Source organism: Callithrix jacchus, chromosome 3 (genome assembly GCF_049354715.1).
Source record: "Callithrix jacchus isolate 240 chromosome 3, calJac240_pri, whole genome shotgun sequence".
NCBI lineage: Eukaryota > Metazoa > Chordata > Mammalia > Primates > Cebidae > Callithrix > Callithrix jacchus.
The window spans coordinates 27,867,018-27,885,617 of record NC_133504.1 but is presented as its reverse complement, the minus strand read 5'-3'; positions in this window follow the sequence as shown (position 1 = coordinate 27,885,617).

Here is an 18,600-nt window from a genome sequence, read left to right as displayed (position 1 = left end):
ACAGAAAGGGTTTACAAACTGCTGCAAACACACATCAGTTTATCTCTGTAAGTTGAACGCACACATTGAAGGCCGTTCTGTTTGGTGGCTCCGTTTTGGTTTTAGAAGCAGATATTTCTCATACAGCATTTATTCCCATTCACTCTGGAACATCCAAACGCAGCTCCTAGAATAAACGCGCTTCTAACTTTCTGAATCTCAAGTCAGATTGAACTCTTGTAGGTAAGCGAACACACAGCAGAGCAGCCTGAAGGATACGTCCGTATTGAGTTTTAGACGGAGATTTACAACTATTTCTGAAATGCTTGAAAGTGGCTGGAAAAATGCGTTTTCCGCTTCTTCACAGAAAGGGTTTACAAACTGCTACAAACACACGTCAGTTTAACTCTGTAAGTTGAACGCACACATTGAAGGCCGTACTATTAGGTTGCTCCGTTTTGGTTTTAGAAGCAGATATTTCTCAATACAGATTTTACTCCCATTCACTCTGGAATATCCAAACGCAGCTCCTAGAATAATTGCGCTTCTCTCTACAGAGCAGAGCAGTCTGAATGATACGTTCGTTTGAGTTTTATATGGAGATTTACAGCTATTTCTGAAATGCTTGGATTTGGCTTTAAAAATGCGTTTTCCGCTTCTTCACAGAAAGGGTTTACAAACTCCTGCAAACACACATCAGTTTAACTCTGTAAGTTGAACGCACACATTGAAGGCCGTTCTGTTAGGTTGCTCCGTTTTGGTTTTAGAAGCAGATATTTCTCAATACAGCGTTTACTCCAATGCACTCTGGAATATCCAAACGCAGCTCCTAGAAGAAACGAGCTTCTCACTCTCTGAATCTCAAGGCAGATTCAACTCCCTTAGGTAAGCGAACACACAGCAGAGCACTCTGAAGGATACGTTTCTTTTGAGTTTTATATGGAGTTTTACAGCTATTTCTGAAATGCTTGGATTTGGCTAGAAAAAGGCGTTTTCCGCTTCTTCACAGAAAGGATTTACAAACGGCTGCAAACACACATCAGTTTAACTCTGTAAGTTGAACGCACACATTGAAGGCCGTTCTGTTAAGTTCCTCCGTTTTGGTTTTAGAAGCAGATATTTCTCAATACAGCGTTTATTCCCATTCACTCTGGAATATCCAAACGCAGCTCCTAGAAGAATTGCGCTTTTCACTCTCTGAATCTCAAGTCAGATTCAACCCCCTTAGGTAAGCGAACACAGAGCAGAGCAATCTGAAGGATACATTGGTTTTGAGTTTTAGACGGAGATTTGCAGCTATTTCTGAAATGCTTGGATTTGGCTGGAAAAAGGAACTTTCCGGTTCTTCACAGAAAGGGTTTACAAACTCCTGCAAACACACATCAGTTTAACTCTGTAAGTTGAACGCAGGCATTGAAGACCGTTCTGTTAAGTTCCCCCGTTTTGGTTTTAGAAGCAGATATTTCTCAATACAGCGTTTATTACCATTCACTCTGGAATATCCAAACGCAGCTCCTAGAAGAATTGCGCTTCTCAGTCTCTGCATCTCAAGTCAGATTAAACTCCCTTAGGTAAGCGAACACACAGCAGTGCACCCGGGTATATCGAAACGCAGCTCCTGGAAGAAACGTGCTTCTCACTCTCTGATTCTGAAGGTGGATTCAACTCCCTGAGTTGAGCGAGCACCCAGCAGAGCAGTTTGCAAGATATGTTCGTTTTGTGTCTTAGACGGAGATTTCCAGCTATTTCTTGAATGTTTGGATTTGGCTGGGAAAATTCATTTTCCACTTCTTCACGGAAAGGGTTTATAAACTCCTGCAAATACACATCCGTTTAACTCTGTAAGTTGAATGCACACATTAAAGACCGTTCTGTTAGGTAGCTCCGTTTTGGTTTTAGAAGCAGATATTTCTCAATACCGCGTTTGCTCCCATTCACCCAGATATATAGAAACGCAGCTCCTGGAAGAAACGTGCTTCTCACTCTCTGATTCTGAAGGCGGATTCAACTCCCTGAGTTGAGCGAAAACCCAGCAGAGCAGTTTGCAAGATACGTTCGTTTTGTGTTTTACACAAAGATTTCCAGCTATTTCTTGAACGCCTGGATTTGGCTGGGAAAATGCGTTTTCCACTTCTTCACGGAAAGGGTTTAGAAACTCCTGCAAACACACATCCGTTTAACTCTGTAAGTTGAATGTACACCTTGAGGACCGTTCTGTTAGGTAGCTCCGTTTTGGTTTTAGAAGCAGATATTTCTCAATACCGCGTTTGATCCCCTTCACCCGGGTGTATCAAAACGCAGTTCCTGGAAGGAACGTGCTTCTCACTCTCTGATTCTGGAGGGAGATTCAACGCCCTGAGTTGAGCGAACACCCAGCAGAGCAGTTTGCAAGATAACGTTCGTTTTGTGTTTTAGACAAAGATTTCCAGCTATTTCTTGAATGCCTCGATTTGTCTGGGAAAATTCGTTTTCCACTTCTTCACGGAAAGTGTTTTGAAACTCCTGCAAACACATATCCGTTTAACTCTGTAAGTTGAATGCACACTTTGAAGACCGTTCTGTTAGGTAGCTCCGTTTTGGTTGTAGAAGCAGATATTTCTCAATATAGCGTTTGCTCCCACTCACCCGAATATATCGAAACGCAGCTCGTAAAAGAAACGTGCTTCTCACTCTCTGATTCTGAAGGCGGATTCAACTCCCTGAGTTGAGCGAACACCCAGCAGAGCAGTTTGCAAGATATGTTCGTTTTGTGTTTTAGACGGAGATTTCCAACTATTTCTTGAATGCCTGGAATTGGCTGGGTAAATTCGTTATCCACTTCTTCACAGAAAGGGTTTAGAAACTCCTGCACACACACACATCCGTTTAACTCGGTAAGTTGGATGCACACATTGAATACCATTCTGTTAGGTAGCTCCGTTTTGGTTTTAGAGGCAGACATTTCTCAATACCGGGTTTGCTCCCATTCAGCCGGGTATATCTAAACGCAGCTCCTGGAAGAAACGTGCCTCTCACTCTCTGATTCTGAAGGCGGATTCAACTCCCTGAGTTGAGCAAACACCCAACAGAGCAGTTTGCAAGATGCTTTCGTTTTGTGTTTTAGACGGAGATTTCCAGCTATTTCTTGAATGCCTGGATTTGGCTGGAAAATTGCGTTTTCCACTTCTTAACAGAAAGGGTTTAGAAACCCCTGCAAACACATATATGTTTCACTCCTTAAGGTTAATGCACACATTGAAGACCGTTCTGTTAGGTAGCTCCGTTTTGGTTTCAGTAGTAGATTTTTCTCAATAACGCATTTGATCCCATTCACCCGGGTATATGGAAACGCAGCTCCTGGAAGAAACGTGCTTCTCATTCTCTGATTCTGAATGCGGATTCAACTCCCTGAGGTGAGCGAACACCCAGCAGAGCAGTTTGCAAGATAAGTCCGTTTTGTGTTTTAGACGGAGATTTCCAGCTATTTTTTGAATGTCTGATTTTGGCTGGGAAAATGCGTTTTCCATTTCTTCACAGAAAGGGTTTAGAAACTGCTGGAAACACACATCCGTTTACCTCTGTAAGTTGAAAGTACACATTGAAGACCGTTCTGTTAGGTAGCTTTGTTTTAGTTTTAGAAGCAGATATTTCTCAATACAACGTTAGCTCCCATTCACCGCGGAACATCGAAACGCAGGTCCTGGAAGAAACGTACTTTTCAAACTCTGATTCTGAAGGCGGATTCAACTCTTTTAGTTGAGCGAACACCCAGCAGAGCAGTTTGCAAGATACGTTCTTTTTGGCTTTTACACGGAGATTTCCAGCTATTTCTTGAATGCCTGGATTTGGCTGGGAAAATTCGTTTTCCACTTCTTCACAGAAAGGGTTTACAAACTCCTGCAAACACACATCAGTTGAACTCCGTAAGTTGAATGCACACATTGAAGACCGTTCTGTTAGGTAGCTCCGTTTTGGTTTTAGAAGCATATATTTCTCAATACTGGGTTTGCTCCCATTCACCCGGGAATAACGAAACGCAGCTCCTGGAAGAAACGTGCTTCTCACTCTCTGATTCTGAAGGCGGATTCAACTCCCTTAGCTGAGCGAACACCCAGCAGAGCAGTTTGCAAGATACGTTCTTTATGTGTTTTAGACGGAGATTTCCAGCTATTTCTTGAATGCCTGGATATGGCTGGGAAAATGCGTTTTCCACTTCTTCAAAGAAAGGGTTTAGAAACTCCTGCAAACACCCATAAGTTTACCTCTGAAAGTTGAATGCACACATTGAAGACGGTTCTGTTAGGTAGCTCCGTTTTAGTTTTAGAAGCAGATATTTCTCAATACCGCGTTTGCTCCCATTCACCCGGGTTTAAAATAACGCAGCTCCTGGAAGAAACGTGCTTCTCACTCTCTGATTCTGAAGCAGGATTCAACTCCCTGAGCTGAGCAAACACCCAGAAGAGCAGTTTGCAAGATACGTTCTTTTTGTGTTTTGGACGGAGATTTCCAGCTATTTCTTGAATGCCTGGATTTGGCTGGGATAATGCGTTTTCCACTTCTTTACAGAAAGTGTTTAGAAACTCCGGCAAACACACATCAATTTAGCTCTGTAGGTTGAATGTACACGTTGAAGACCGTTCTGTTAGGTAGCTTTGTTTTAGTTTTAGAAGCAGATATTTCTCAATACCGGGTTTGTTCCCATTAACCCGGGTATATCAAAACGCAGCTCCTTGAAGAAACGTGCTTCTCACTCTCTGATTGTGAAGGCGGATTCAATTCCCTTAGTTGAGCGAACACCCAGCAGCGCAGTTTGCAAGATACGTTTTTTTTTTGTGTTTTAGATGGAGGTTTCCAGCTATTTCTCGAATGCCTGGATTTGGCTTGGAAAATGCGTTTTCCACTTCCTCACAGAAAGGGTTTAGAAACTCCTGAAAACCCACATCAGTTGAACTCCGTAAGTTGAATGCTGACTTTGAAGACCGTTCTGTTAGGTAGCTCCGTTTTGGTTTTAGAAGCAGATATTTCTCAATACCGCGTTTGCTCCCATTCACCCGGGTATAACGAAAAGCAGCTCCTGGAAGAAACGGGCTTCTCACTCTCTCATACTGAGGGCGGATTCAACTCCCTTAGTTGAGCGAACACCCAGCAGAGCAGTTTGCAAGATACATTCTTTTTGTGTTTTAGACGGAGATTTCCAGCTATTTCCTGAATGCCTGGATTTGACTGGGAAAATGCGTTTTTCACTTCTTCACAGAAAGAATGTACAAATTCCTGCAAACACACATCAGTATCACTTTGTAAGTTAAATGCACACATTGAAGACCGTTCTGTTAGGTAGCTCCGTTTTGGTTTTAGAAGGAGATATTTCTCAATACTGGGTTTGCTCCCATTCACCCGGGTATAACGATACGCAGCTCCTGGAAGAAACATGCTTCTCACTCTCTGATTCTGAATGCGGATTCAACCCCCTTAGCTGAGCGAACACCCAGCAGAGCAGTTTGCAAGATACGTTCTTTTTGTGTTTTAGACGGAGATTTCCAGCTATTTCTTGAATCCCTGGATTTGGCTGGGAAAATGCATTTTCCACTTCTTCAGAGAAACTGTTTAGAAACTCCTGCAAACACACATGAGTTGAACTCCGTAAGCTGAATGCACACTTGGAAGACCGTTCTGTTAGGTAGCTCCGTTTTGGTTTTAGAAGCATATATTCCTCAATACCGCGTTTGCTTCCATTCACCCGGGTTTAACGAAACGCATCTCCTCGAAGAACCGGGCTTCTCACTCTCTGATTCTGAAGGCGGATTCAACTCCCTTAGCTGAGAAAACCCCCCGCAGAGCAGTTTGCAAGATACGTTCTTTTTGTGTTTTAGACGGAGATTTCCAGCTATTTGTTGAATGCCTGGATTTGGCTGGGAGAATGCGTTTTCCACTTCTTCACAGAAAGGTTTTACAAACTCCTGCAAACACACATCATTTTAACTCTGTAAGTTCAATGGACACATTGCAGACCGTTCTGTTAGGTAGCTCCGTTTTGGTTTTAGAAGCAGATATTTCTCAATACCGCGTTTGACCCCATTCACCCGGGTATAACGAAACGCAGCTCCTGGAAGAAACGTGCTTCTCACTCTCTGATTCTGAAGGCGGATTGAACTCCCTTAGCTGAGCGAACACCCAGCAAAGCAGTTTGAAAGGTACGTTCTTTTTGTGTTTCAGACGGAGATATCCAGCTATTTCTTGAATGCCTGGATTTGGCTGGGAAAATGCGGTTTTCCACTTATTCACAGAAAGGGTTTAGAAACTCATGGAAACACACGTCAGTTGAACTCCGTAAGTTGAATGCACACTTTGAAGTCCGTTCTGTTAGCTAGCTCTGTTTGGCTTTAGAAGCAGATATTCCTCAATACTGCTGTTGCTCCCATTCACCCGGGTATAACAAAACGCAGCTCCTGGAAAAACGTGCTCCTCACTCTCTGATTCTGAAGGTTAATTCAACTCCCTTAGCTGAGCGAACACCCAGCAGAGCAGATTGCAAGATACGTTGTTTTTGTGTTTTAGACGGAGATTTTCAGCTATTTCTTGAATGCCAGGATTTGGCTGGGAAAATGCGTTTTCCACTTCTTCACAAAAAGGGTTTAGAAACTCCTGCATAAACACATCAGTTGAACTCCGTAAGTTGAATGCATACTTTGAAGACCGTTCTGTTAGGTAGCTCCGTTTTGGTTTAAGAAGCAAATATTTCTCAATACCGCGTTTGCTCCCATTCACCCGGGTATAACGAAACGTATCTCCTGGACGAAACGTGCTTCTCACTCTCTGATTCTGAAGGCGGATTCAAATCCCTTAGCTGAGCGAACACCCAGCAGAGCAGTTTGCAAGATACGTTCTTTTTGTGTTTCGGACGGAGATTTCCTGCTATTTATTGAATACCTGGATTTCGCTGGGAAAATTCATTTTCCACTTCTTCACAGAAAGGGTTTACAAACTCCTGGAAACACACATCAGTTTACCTCTGTAGGTTAAATGCACACATTGAAGACGGTTCTGTTAGGTAGCTCCGTTCTGGTTTTAGAAGCAGATATTTTTCAGTACCGCGTTTGCTCCCATTCACCCGGGTATAACGAAACGCAGCTCCTGGAAGAAACGTGCTTCTCACTCTCTGATTCTGAAGGCGGATTCAACTCCCTTAGCTGAGCGAACACCCAGCAGAGCAGTTTGCAAGATACGTTCTTTTCTGTTTTAGACGGAGATTTCAAGCTATTTCTTGAATGCCTGGATTTGGCTGGGAAAATGCGTTTTTCACTTCTTCACAGATAGTGTTTAGAGACTCCTGCAAACACCCGTCAGTTTACCTCTGAACGTTGAATGCACAAATTGAAAACCCTTCTCTTAGGGAGCTCCATTTTGGTTTTAGAAGCAGATATTTCTCAATACCGCTTTTGCTCCCATTCACCCGGGTATATCAAAACGCAGCTCCTGGAAGAAACGTGCTTCTGACTCTCTGATTCTGAAGGCGGATTTAACTCACTTAGTTTAGAGAACACCCAGCAGAGCAGTTTGCATGATACGTTCTTATTGTGTTTTAGACGGAGATTTCCAGCTATTTATTGAATGCCTGGATTTGGCTGGGAAAATCCGTTTTCCACTTCTTCACCGAAAGGGTTTAGAAACTCCTGGAAAAACACATCAGTTTACCTCTGTAAGTTGAATGCACACATTGGAGACCGTTCTGTTAGGTAGCTCCGCTTTGGTTTTAGAAAGAGTTATTTCTCAATACCGCGTTTGCTCCCATTCACCCGGGTGTAACCAAACACAGCTAGTGGAAGAAACATGCTTCTCACTCCCAGATTCTGAAGGCGGATTCAACTCCCTTAGCTGAGCGAACAACCATCAGAGCAGTTTGCAAGATACGTTTTTTTGCTGTTTTAGACAGAGATTTCCAGCTCTTTCTTGAATGCCTTGATTTGGTTGGGAAAATGCGTTTACCACTTGTTCACTAAAAGGGTTTAGAAACTCCTGCAAACACACATTAGTTGAACACCGTAAGTTGAACGCTCACTTTGAAGACCGTTCTGATAGGTAGCTCCGTTTTGGTTTTAGACGCAGATATTTCTCAATGCCGTGTTTGCTCCAATCCACCAGGGTATAACGTAACGCAGCTCGTGGAAGAAACGGGCCTCTAACTCTCTCATACTGAGGGCGGAATCAACTCTTTTATCTGAGCGAAGACCCAGCAGAGCAGTTTGCAAGATACGTTCTTTTTGTGTTTTAGACGGAGATTTCCAGCTATTTCCAGAATGCCTGGATTTGGCTGGGAAAATGTGTTTTCCACTTCTTCACAGAAAAAATTTACAAACTCCTGCAAACACACATCAGTATAACTCTGTAAGTTAAATGCACACATTGAAGACCGTTCTGTTAGGTAGCTCCGTTATGGTTTTAGAAGCAGATATATCTCAATAACGCGTTTGCTCATATTCACCCGGGTATAACGAAACGGAGTTCCTGGAAGAAACGTGCCTCTTACTCTCTGATTCTGAAGGCGGATTCAACCCCATTAGCTGAGCGAACACCCAGCAGAGCAGTTTGCAAGATACGTTCTTTTTGTGTTTTAGACGGAGATTTCCACCTCTTTCTTGAATGCCTGCATTTGGCTGGGAAAATGCGTTTTCCCCTTCTTCACAGAAAAGGTATGGAAACTCCTGCAGACACACATCAGTTGAACTTCGTAAGTTGAATGCTCACTTTGAAGACCGTTCTGTTAGGTAGCTCCGTTTTGGTTTTAGAAGCAGATATATCTCAATAACGCGTTTGCTCATATTCACCCGGGTATAACGAAACGCAGCTTCTGGAAGAAGCGTGCTTCTCACTCTCTGATTCTGAAGGCGGATTCAACTCCCTTAGCTGAGCGAACACCCAGCAGAGGAGTTTGCAAGATACGTTCTTTTTGGGTTTTAGACGGAGATTTCAAGCTATTTCTTGAATGCCTGGATTTGGCTGGGAGAATGCGTTTTTTACTTCTTCACAGAAAGGGTTTACAAACGCCTGCAAACACACATCAGTTTAACTCTGTAATTTGAATGCACACATTGAAGTCGGTTCTGTTAGGTAGCTCCGTTTTGGTTTTAGAAGCAGATATTTCTCAATACCGCGTTTGCTCCCATTCACCCGGGTATAACGAAAGGCAGCTCCTGGAAGAAACGTGCTTCTCACTCTCTGATTCTGAAGGCGGATTCAACTCCCTTAGCTGAGCGAACACCCAGCAGAGCAGTTTGCACGATACGTTCTATTTGTGTCTTAGACGGAGATTTCCAGCTATTTCTTGAATGCCTGGATTTGGCTAGGAGAATGCGTTTTCCAATATTTCACAGAAAGTGTTTAAAACTCCTGCAAACACACATCAGTTCAACTCTGTGAGATGAATGCACACATTGAAGACCGGTCTGTTAGGTAGCTCCGTTTTTGTTTTAGAAGCAGATATTTCTCAATATCGCGTTTGCTCCCATTCACCCGGGTATACAGAAAAGCAGCTCCTGGAAGAAACGTGTTTCTCACTCTTTGATTCTGAAGGTGGATTCAACTCCCTTAGCTGAGCGAATACCCAGCAGAGCAGTTTGCAAGATACGTTCTTTTTGTGTTTTAGACGGAGATTTCCAGCTATTTGTTGAATGCCTGGATTTGGCTGGGAGAATGCGTTTTCCACTTCTTCACAGAAAGGGTTTACAAACTCCTGCAAACACACATCAGTTTACCTCCGTAAGTTGAATGCACACATTGAAGACCGTTCTGTTAGGTAGCTCCGTTTTGGTTTTAGAAGCAGATATTTCTCAATACCGCGTTGGCTCCCATTCACCCAGGTATAGCGAAACGAAGCTCCTGGATGAACCGTGCTTCTAACTGTCTGATTCTAAAGGCGGATTCAACTTTGTTAGCTTAGCGAACACCAAGTAGAGCAGTTTGCAAGATACGTTCTTTTTGTGTTTTAGACGGAGATTTCCAGCTATTTCTTGAATGCCTGGATTTTGCTGGGAGAATGCGTTTTCCGCTTCTTCACAGAAAGGGTTTACAAACTCCTGCAAACACACATCAGTTTAACTCTGTAATTTGAATGCACACATTGAAATCCGTTCTGTTAGGTGGCTCCGTTTTGGTTTTAGAAGCTGATATTTGTCAATACCGCGTTTGCTGTTTTTCTCCCGGGTTTAAAGAAAGGCAGCTCCTGGAAGAAACGTGCTTCTCACTCTCTGATTCTGAAGGCGGATTCAACTTTCTTAGCTGAGCGAACACCCAGCAGAGCAGTTTGCAAGATACGTTCTTTTTGTGTTTTAGACGGAGATTTCCACCTATTTCTTGAATGCCTTGTTTTGGCTGGGAGAATGCGTTTTACACTTCTTAACAGACAGGGTTTAAAAAATCCTGCAAACACACATCAGTTTAACTCTGTAAGTGAATGAACACATTGACGACCGTTCTGTTAGACGGAGATTTCCAGCTATTTCTATAATGCCTGGATTTTGCTGAGAGAATGCGTTTTCCACTTTTTCACAGAAAGGGTTTACAAACTCCTGCAAACACACATCAGTTTACCTCCGTAAGTTGAATGTACACATTGAAGACGGTTCTGTTAGGTAGCTCCGTTTTGGTTTTAGAAGCAGATATTTCTAAATACCGCGTTTGCTCCCATTCACCCAGGTATAACGAAACGAAGCTCCTGGAAGAACCGTGCTTCTCACTCTCTGATTCTGAAGGCGGATTCAACATTCTTAGCTTAGCGAACACCAAGTAGAGCAGTTTGCAAGATACGTCCTTCTTGTGTTTTAGACGGAGATTTCCAGCTATTTGGTGAATGCCTGGATTTGGCTGGGAAAATGCGTTTTACACTTCTTCACAGAAAGGGTTTACAAACTCCTGTAGATACCCATCAGTTTAACTGTGTAAGTTAAATGCACACATTGAAGACCGTTCTGTTAGGTAGCTCCGTTTTGGTTTTAGAAGCAGATATTTCTCAATACCGCGTTTGCTCATATTCACCCGGGTAAAACAAAACGCAGCTTCTGGAAGAAACTTGCTTCTCACTCTCTGATTCTGAAGGCGGATTAAACTCCCTTAAGTGAGCGAACTCCCAGCAGAGCAGTTTGAAAGATACGTTCTTTTGTGTTTTAGACGAAGATTTCCAGCTATTTCTTGAATGCCTGGATCTGGCTGGGAGAATGCGTTTTCCACTTCTTCACAGAAAGAATTTAGAAACTCCTGCAAACACACATCAGTTTAACTCTGTAATTTGAATGCACACATTGAAGTCCGTTCTGTTAGGTAGCTCCGTTTTGGTTTTCGAAGCACATATTTCTCAATACCGCGTTTGCTCCCATTCACCCGGGTTTAAAGAAAGGCAGCTCCTGGAAGAAACGTGCTTCTCACTCTCTGATTCTGAAGGCGAATTCAACTCCCTTAGCTGAGCGAACACCCAGCAGAGCAGTTTGCAATATACGTTCTTTTTGTTTTTTAGACGGAGATTTCCAGCTATTTCTTGAATGCCTGGATTTGGCTGGGAGTGTGCGTTTTCCACTTTTTCACAGAAAGGATTTACAAACTCCTGCAAACACACATCAGTTTAACTCTGTAAGTTAAATGCACACATTTAAGACCGTTCTGTTAGGTAGCTCCGTTTTGGTTTTAGAAGCAGGTATTTCTCAATACCGCGTTTGCTCCCATTCACCCGGGTATATCAAAACAAAGCTCATGGAAGAAACGTGCTTCTCACTCTCTGATTCTGAACGCGGATTCAACTCCCTTAGTTGAGCGAACACCCAGCAGAGCAGTTTGCAAGATACGTTCTTTTTGTGTTTTAGACGGAGATTTCCAGCTATTTCATGAATGCCTGGATGTGGCTGGAAAATGCGTTCTTCACTTCTTCACAGAAAGGGTTTAGAAACTCCTGCAAACACACATCAGTTTACCTCTGTAAGTTGAATGCACACATTGAAGACCGTTCTTTTAGGTAGCTCCGTTATGGTTTTAGAAGCAGAGATTTCTCAATACCGCGTTTCCTCCCATTCACCGGGTATATCAAAACTCAGCTGCTGGAAGAAACGTGCTTCTCACTCCCTGATTCTGAAGGCTGATTCAACTTTTTTAGATGAGCGAACACCCAGCAGAGCAGTTTGCAAGATACGTTCTTTTTGTGTTTTAGACGGAGATTTCCAGCTATTTCTTGAATGCCTTGATTTGGCTGGGAGAATGCGTTTTCCACTTCTTCACAGAAAGGGTTTAGAAACTCCTGCAAACACATATCAGTTTACCTCTGTAAGATAAATGCACACATTGAAGACCGTTCGGTTAGGTTGCTCCGTTCTGGTTTTTAAAGCAGATATTTCTCAGTACCGCTTTTGCTCCCATTCACCCGGGTGTATCAAAACCCAGCTCCTGGAAGAAACGTGCTTCTGACTCTCTGATTCTGAAGGCGGATTCAACTATCTTAGTTGAGCGAACACCCAGCAGAGAAGTTTGCAAGATACGTTTTTTTTGTGTTTTAGACGGAGATTTCCAGCTATTTCTTGAATGCCTGGATTTGGCTGGGAAAATGCGTTTTACACTTCTTCACAGAAAGGGTTTACAAACTCCTGCAGACACACATCAGTTTAACTCTGTAAGTTAAATGCACACATTGAAGACCGTTCTGTTAGGTAGCTCCGTTGTGGTTTTAGAAGCAGGTATTTCTCAATACCGCGTTTGCTCCCATTCACCCGGGTATATCAAAACATAGCTCATGGAAGAAACGTGCTTCTCACTCTCTGATTCTGAACGCGGATTCAACTCCCTTAGTTGAGCGAACACCCAGCAGAGCAGTTTGAAAGATACGTTCTTTTTGTGTTTTAGACGGAGATTTCCAGCTATTTCTTGAATGCCTGGATGTGGCTGGGAAAATGCGTTCTTCACTTCTTCACAGAAAGGGTTTAGAAACTCCTGCAAACACACATCAGTTTACCTCTGTAAGTTGAATGCGCACATTGAAGACCGTTCTGTTAGGTAGCTCCGTTTTGGTTTTAGAAGCAGAGATTTCTCAATACCGCGTTTCCTCCCATTCACCCGGGTATATCAAAACTCAGCTTCTGGAGGAAACGTGCTTCTCACTCCCTGATTCTGAAGGCGGATTCAACTCCCTTAGCTGAGCGAACACCCAGCAGAGCAGTTTGCAGGATACGTTCTTTTTGTGTTTTAGATGGAGATTTCCAGCTATTTCTTGAATGCCTTGATTTGGCTGGGAGAATGCGTTTTCCACTTCTTCACAGAAAGGGTTTAGAAACTCCTGCAAACACATATCAGTTTACCTCTGTAAGATAAATGCACACATTGAAGACCGTTCGGTTAGGTTGCTCCGTTCTGGTTTTAAAAGCAGATATTTCTCAGTACCGCTTTTGCTCCCATTCACCCGGGTGTATCAAAACCCAGCTCCTGGAAAAAACGTGCTTCTGACTCTCTGATTCTGAAGGCGGATTCAACTATCTTAGTTGAGCGAACACCCAGCAGAGCAGTTTGCAAGATACGTTCTTTTTGTGTTATATACGGAGATTTCCACCTATTTGTTGAATGTCTGGATTTTGCTGGGAATTTGCGTTTTCCACTTCTTCACAGAAAGGGTTTACAAACTCCTGCAAACACACATCACTTTAACTCTGTAAGTTGAATGCACACATTGAAGACCGTTCTGTTAGGTAGCTCCGTTTTGGTTTTAGAAGCATATATTTCTCAATACCGCGTTTGCTCCCATTCACCCTGGTATAAAGAAACGCAGCTCCTGAAAGAAACTTGCTTCTCACTCTCTGATTCTGAAGGAGGATTCAACTCCCTTAGCTGAGCGAACCCCCAACAGAGCAGTTTGCAAGATACGTTCTTTTTGTGTTTTAGACGGAGATTTCCTGCTATTTCTTGAATGCCTGGATTTGGCTGGGAGAATGCGTTTTCCACTTCTTCACAGAAAGGGTTTAGAAACTATTGCAAACACATATCAGTTTAACTACGTAAGTTGAATGCAAACATTGAAGACCGTTCTGTTAGGTAGCTCCGTTTTGGTTTTAGAAGCAGATATTTCTCAATACAGTGTTTGCTCCCATTCACACGGGTATAACGAAACGCAGCCCCTGGAAGGAACGTGCTTTTCACTCTCTGATTCTGAAGGCGGATTCAACTTTCCTAGCTGAGCGAACACCCAGCAGAGCAGTTTGCAAGATACGTTCCTTTTGTGATTTAGACAGGGATATCCAGCTATTTCTTGAATGCCTGGATTGGGCTGGGAAAATGCGTTTTCCCCTTCTTCACAGAAAGGGTTTACAAACTCCTGCAAACACACATCAATTTAACTCTGTAAGTTGAATGCACACATTGAAGACCGTTCTGTTAGGTAGCTCCGTTTTGGTTTTAGAAGCAGATATTCCTCAATCCCGCATTTGCTCATATTCACCCGGCTATAACAAAACGCAGCTTCTGGAAGAAACGTGCTTCTCACTCTCTGATTCTGAAGGCGGATTCAACATTCTTAGCTTAGCGAACACCAAGTAGAGCAGTTTGCAAGATACGTCCTTCTTGTGTTTTAGACGGAGATTTCCAGCTATTTGGTGAATGCCTGGATTTGGCTGGGAAAATGCGTTTTACACTTCTTCACAGAAAGGGTTTACAAACTCCTGTAGATACCCATCAGTTTAACTGTGTAAGTTAAATGCACACATTGAAGACCGTTCTGTTAGGTAGCTCCGTTTTGGTTTTAGAAGCAGATATTTCTCAATACCGCGTTTGCTCATATTCACCCGGGTAAAACAAAACGCAGCTTCTGGAAGAAACGTGCTTCTCACTCTCTGATTCTGAAGGCGGATTAAACTCCCTTAAGTGAGCGAACTCCCAGCAGAGCAGTTTGAAAGATACGTTCTTTTGTGTTTTAGACGAAGATTTCCAGCTATTTCTTGAATGCCTGGATCTGGCTGGGAGAATGCGTTTTCCACTTCTTCACAGAAAGAATTTAGAAACTCCTGCAAACACACATCAGTTTAACTCTGTAATTTGAATGCACACATTGAAGTCCGTTCTGTTAGGTAGCTCCGTTTTGGTTTTCGAAGCACATATTTCTCAATACCGCGTTTGCTCCCATTCACCCGGGTTTAAAGAAAGGCAGCTCCTGGAAGAAACGTGCTTCTCACTCTCTGATTCTGAAGGCGAATTCAACTCCCTTAGCTGAGCGAACACCCAGCAGAGCAGTTTGCAATATACGTTCTTTTTGTTTTTTAGACGGAGATTTCCAGCTATTTCTTGAATGCCTGGATTTGGCTGGGAGTGTGCGTTTTCCACTTTTTCACAGAAAGGATTTACAAACTCCTGCAAACACACATCAGTTTAACTCTGTAAGTTAAATGCACACATTTAAGACCGTTCTGTTAGGTAGCTCCGTTTTGGTTTTAGAAGCAGGTATTTCTCAATACCGCGTTTGCTCCCATTCACCCGGGTATATCAAAACAAAGCTCATGGAAGAAACGTGCTTCTCACTCTCTGATTCTGAACGCGGATTCAACTCCCTTAGTTGAGCGAACACCCAGCAGAGCAGATTGCAAGATACGTTCTTTTTGTGTTTTAGACGGAGATTTCCAGCTATTTCATGAATGCCTGGATGTGGCTGGAAAATGCGTTCTTCACTTCTTCACAGAAAGGGTTTAGAAACTCCTGCAAACACACATCAGTTTACCTCTGTAAGTTGAATGCACACATTGAAGACCGTTCTTTTAGGTAGCTCCGTTATGGTTTTAGAAGCAGAGATTTCTCAATACCGCGTTTCCTCCCATTCACCGGGTATATCAAAACTCAGCTGCTGGAAGAAACGTGCTTCTCACTCCCTGATTCTGAAGGCTGATTCAACTTTTTTAGATGAGCGAACACCCAGCAGAGCAGTTTGCAAGATACGTTCTTTTTGTGTTTTAGACGGAGATTTCCAGCTATTTCTTGAATGCCTTGATTTGGCTGGGAGAATGCGTTTTCCACTTCTTCACAGAAAGGGTTTAGAAACTCCTGCAAACACATATCAGTTTACCTCTGTAAGATAAATGCACACATTGAAGACCGTTCGGTTAGGTTGCTCCGTTCTGGTTTTTAAAGCAGATATTTCTCAGTACCGCTTTTGCTCCCATTCACCCGGGTGTATCAAAACCCAGCTCCTGGAAGAAACGTGCTTCTGACTCTCTGATTCTGAAGGCGGATTCAACTATCTTAGTTGAGCGAACACCCAGCAGAGAAGTTTGCAAGATACGTTTTTTTTGTGTTTTAGACGGAGATTTCCAGCTATTTCTTGAATGCCTGGATTTGGCTGGGAAAATGCGTTTTACACTTCTTCACAGAAAGGGTTTACAAACTCCTGCAGACACACATCAGTTTAACTCTGTAAGTTAAATGCACACATTGAAGACCGTTCTGTTAGGTAGCTCCGTTGTGGTTTTAGAAGCAGGTATTTCTCAATACCGCGTTTGCTCCCATTCACCCGGGTATATCAAAACATAGCTCATGGAAGAAACGTGCTTCTCACTCTCTGATTCTGAACGCGGATTCAACTCCCTTAGTTGAGCGAACACCCAGCAGAGCAGTTTGAAAGATACGTTCTTTTTGTGTTTTAGACGGAGATTTCCAGCTATTTCTTGAATGCCTGGATGTGGCTGGGAAAATGCGTTCTTCACTTCTTCACAGAAAGGGTTTAGAAACTCCTGCAAACACACATCAGTTTACCTCTGTAAGTTGAATGCGCACATTGAAGACCGTTCTGTTAGGTAGCTCCGTTTTGGTTTTAGAAGCAGAGATTTCTCAATACCGCGTTTCCTCCCATTCACCCGGGTATATCAAAACTCAGCTTCTGGAGGAAACGTGCTTCTCACTCCCTGATTCTGAAGGCGGATTCAACTCCCTTAGCTGAGCGAATACCCAGCAGAGCAGTTTGCAAGATACGTTCTTTTTGTGTTTCAGACGGAGATTTCCAGCTATTTGTTGAATGCCTACATTTGGTTTGGAAAATGCGTTTTCCACTTCTTCACAGAAAGGGTTTAGAAACTCCTGCAAACACACATCAGTTTAACTCCGTAAGTTGAATGCACACATTGAAGACCGTTCTGTTAGGTAGCTCCGTTTTGGTTTTAGAAGCAGATATTTCTCAATATCGCGTTTGCACCCATTCACCCAGGTATAACGAAACACAGCTCCTGGAAGAACCGTGCTTCTCACTCTCTGATTCTGAAGGCGGATTCAACTCCCTTAGCTGAGCGAACACCCAGCACAGCAGTTTGCAAGATATGTTCTTTTTCTGTTTTAGACGGAGATTTCCAGCTATTTCTTGAATGCCTGCATTTGGCTGAAAAAATGCGTTTTCCACTTCTTCACAGAAAGGGTTTAGAAACTCCTGCAAACACACATCAGTTTAAGTTTGTAAGTTGAATGCACACACTGAAGACCGTTCTGTTAGGTAGCTCCGTTTTGGTTTTAGAAGCAGATATTTCTCAATATCGCGTTTGCACCCATTCACCCGGGTATAACGAAACACAGCTCCTGGAAGAACCGTGCTTCTCACTCTCTGATTCTGAAGGAGGATTCAACTCCCTTAGCTGAGTGAACACCCAGTAGAGCAGTTTGCAAGATACGTTCTTTTTGTGTTTTAGACGGAGATTTCCAGCTATTTCTTGAATGCCTGCATTTGGCTGGGAATATGCGTTTTCCACTTCTTCACAGAAAGGGTTTAGAAACTCCTGCAAACACACATCAGTTTAACTCCGTAAGTTGAATGCACACATTGAAGACCGTTTTGTTAGGTAGCTCCGTTTTGGTTTTAGAAGCTGATATTTCTCAATATCGCGTTTGCACACATTCACCCGGGTATAACGAAACACAGCTCCTGGAAGAACCGTGCTTCTCACTCTCTGATTCTGAAGGCGGATTCAACTCACTTAGCTGAGCGAACACCCAGCAGAGCAGTTTGCAAGATACGTTTTTTTTGTGTTTTAGACGGAGATTTCCAGCTATTTCTTGAATGCCTGCATTTGGCTGGGAAAAGGCGTTTTCCACGTCTTAACAGAAAGGGTTTAGAAACTCCTGCAAACACACATCAGTTTAACTCCGCAAGTTGAATGCACACATTGAAGACCGTTCTGTTAGGTAGCTCCGTTTTGGTTTTAGAAGCAGATATTTCTCAATATCGCGTTTGCACCCATTCACCCGGGTATAACGAAACACAGCTCCTGGAAGAACCGTGCTTCTCACTCTCTGATTCTGAAGGCGGATTCAACTCCCTTAGCTGAGCGAACACCCAACAGAGCAGTTTGCAAGATACATTCTTTTTGTGTTTTAGACGGAGATTTCCAGCTATTTCTTGAATGCCTGCATTTGGCTGGGAAAAGGCGTTTTCCACTTCTTCACAGAAAGGGTTTAGAAACTCCTGCAAACACACATCAGTTTAACTCCGTAAGTTGAATGCACACATTGAAGGCGGTTCTGTTAGGTAGCTCCGTTTTGGTTTTAGAAGCAGATATTTCTCAATATCGCGTTTGCACCCATTCACCCGGGTATAACGAAACACAGCTCCTGGAAGAACCGTGCTTCTCACTCTCTGATTCTGAAGGCGGATTCAACTCC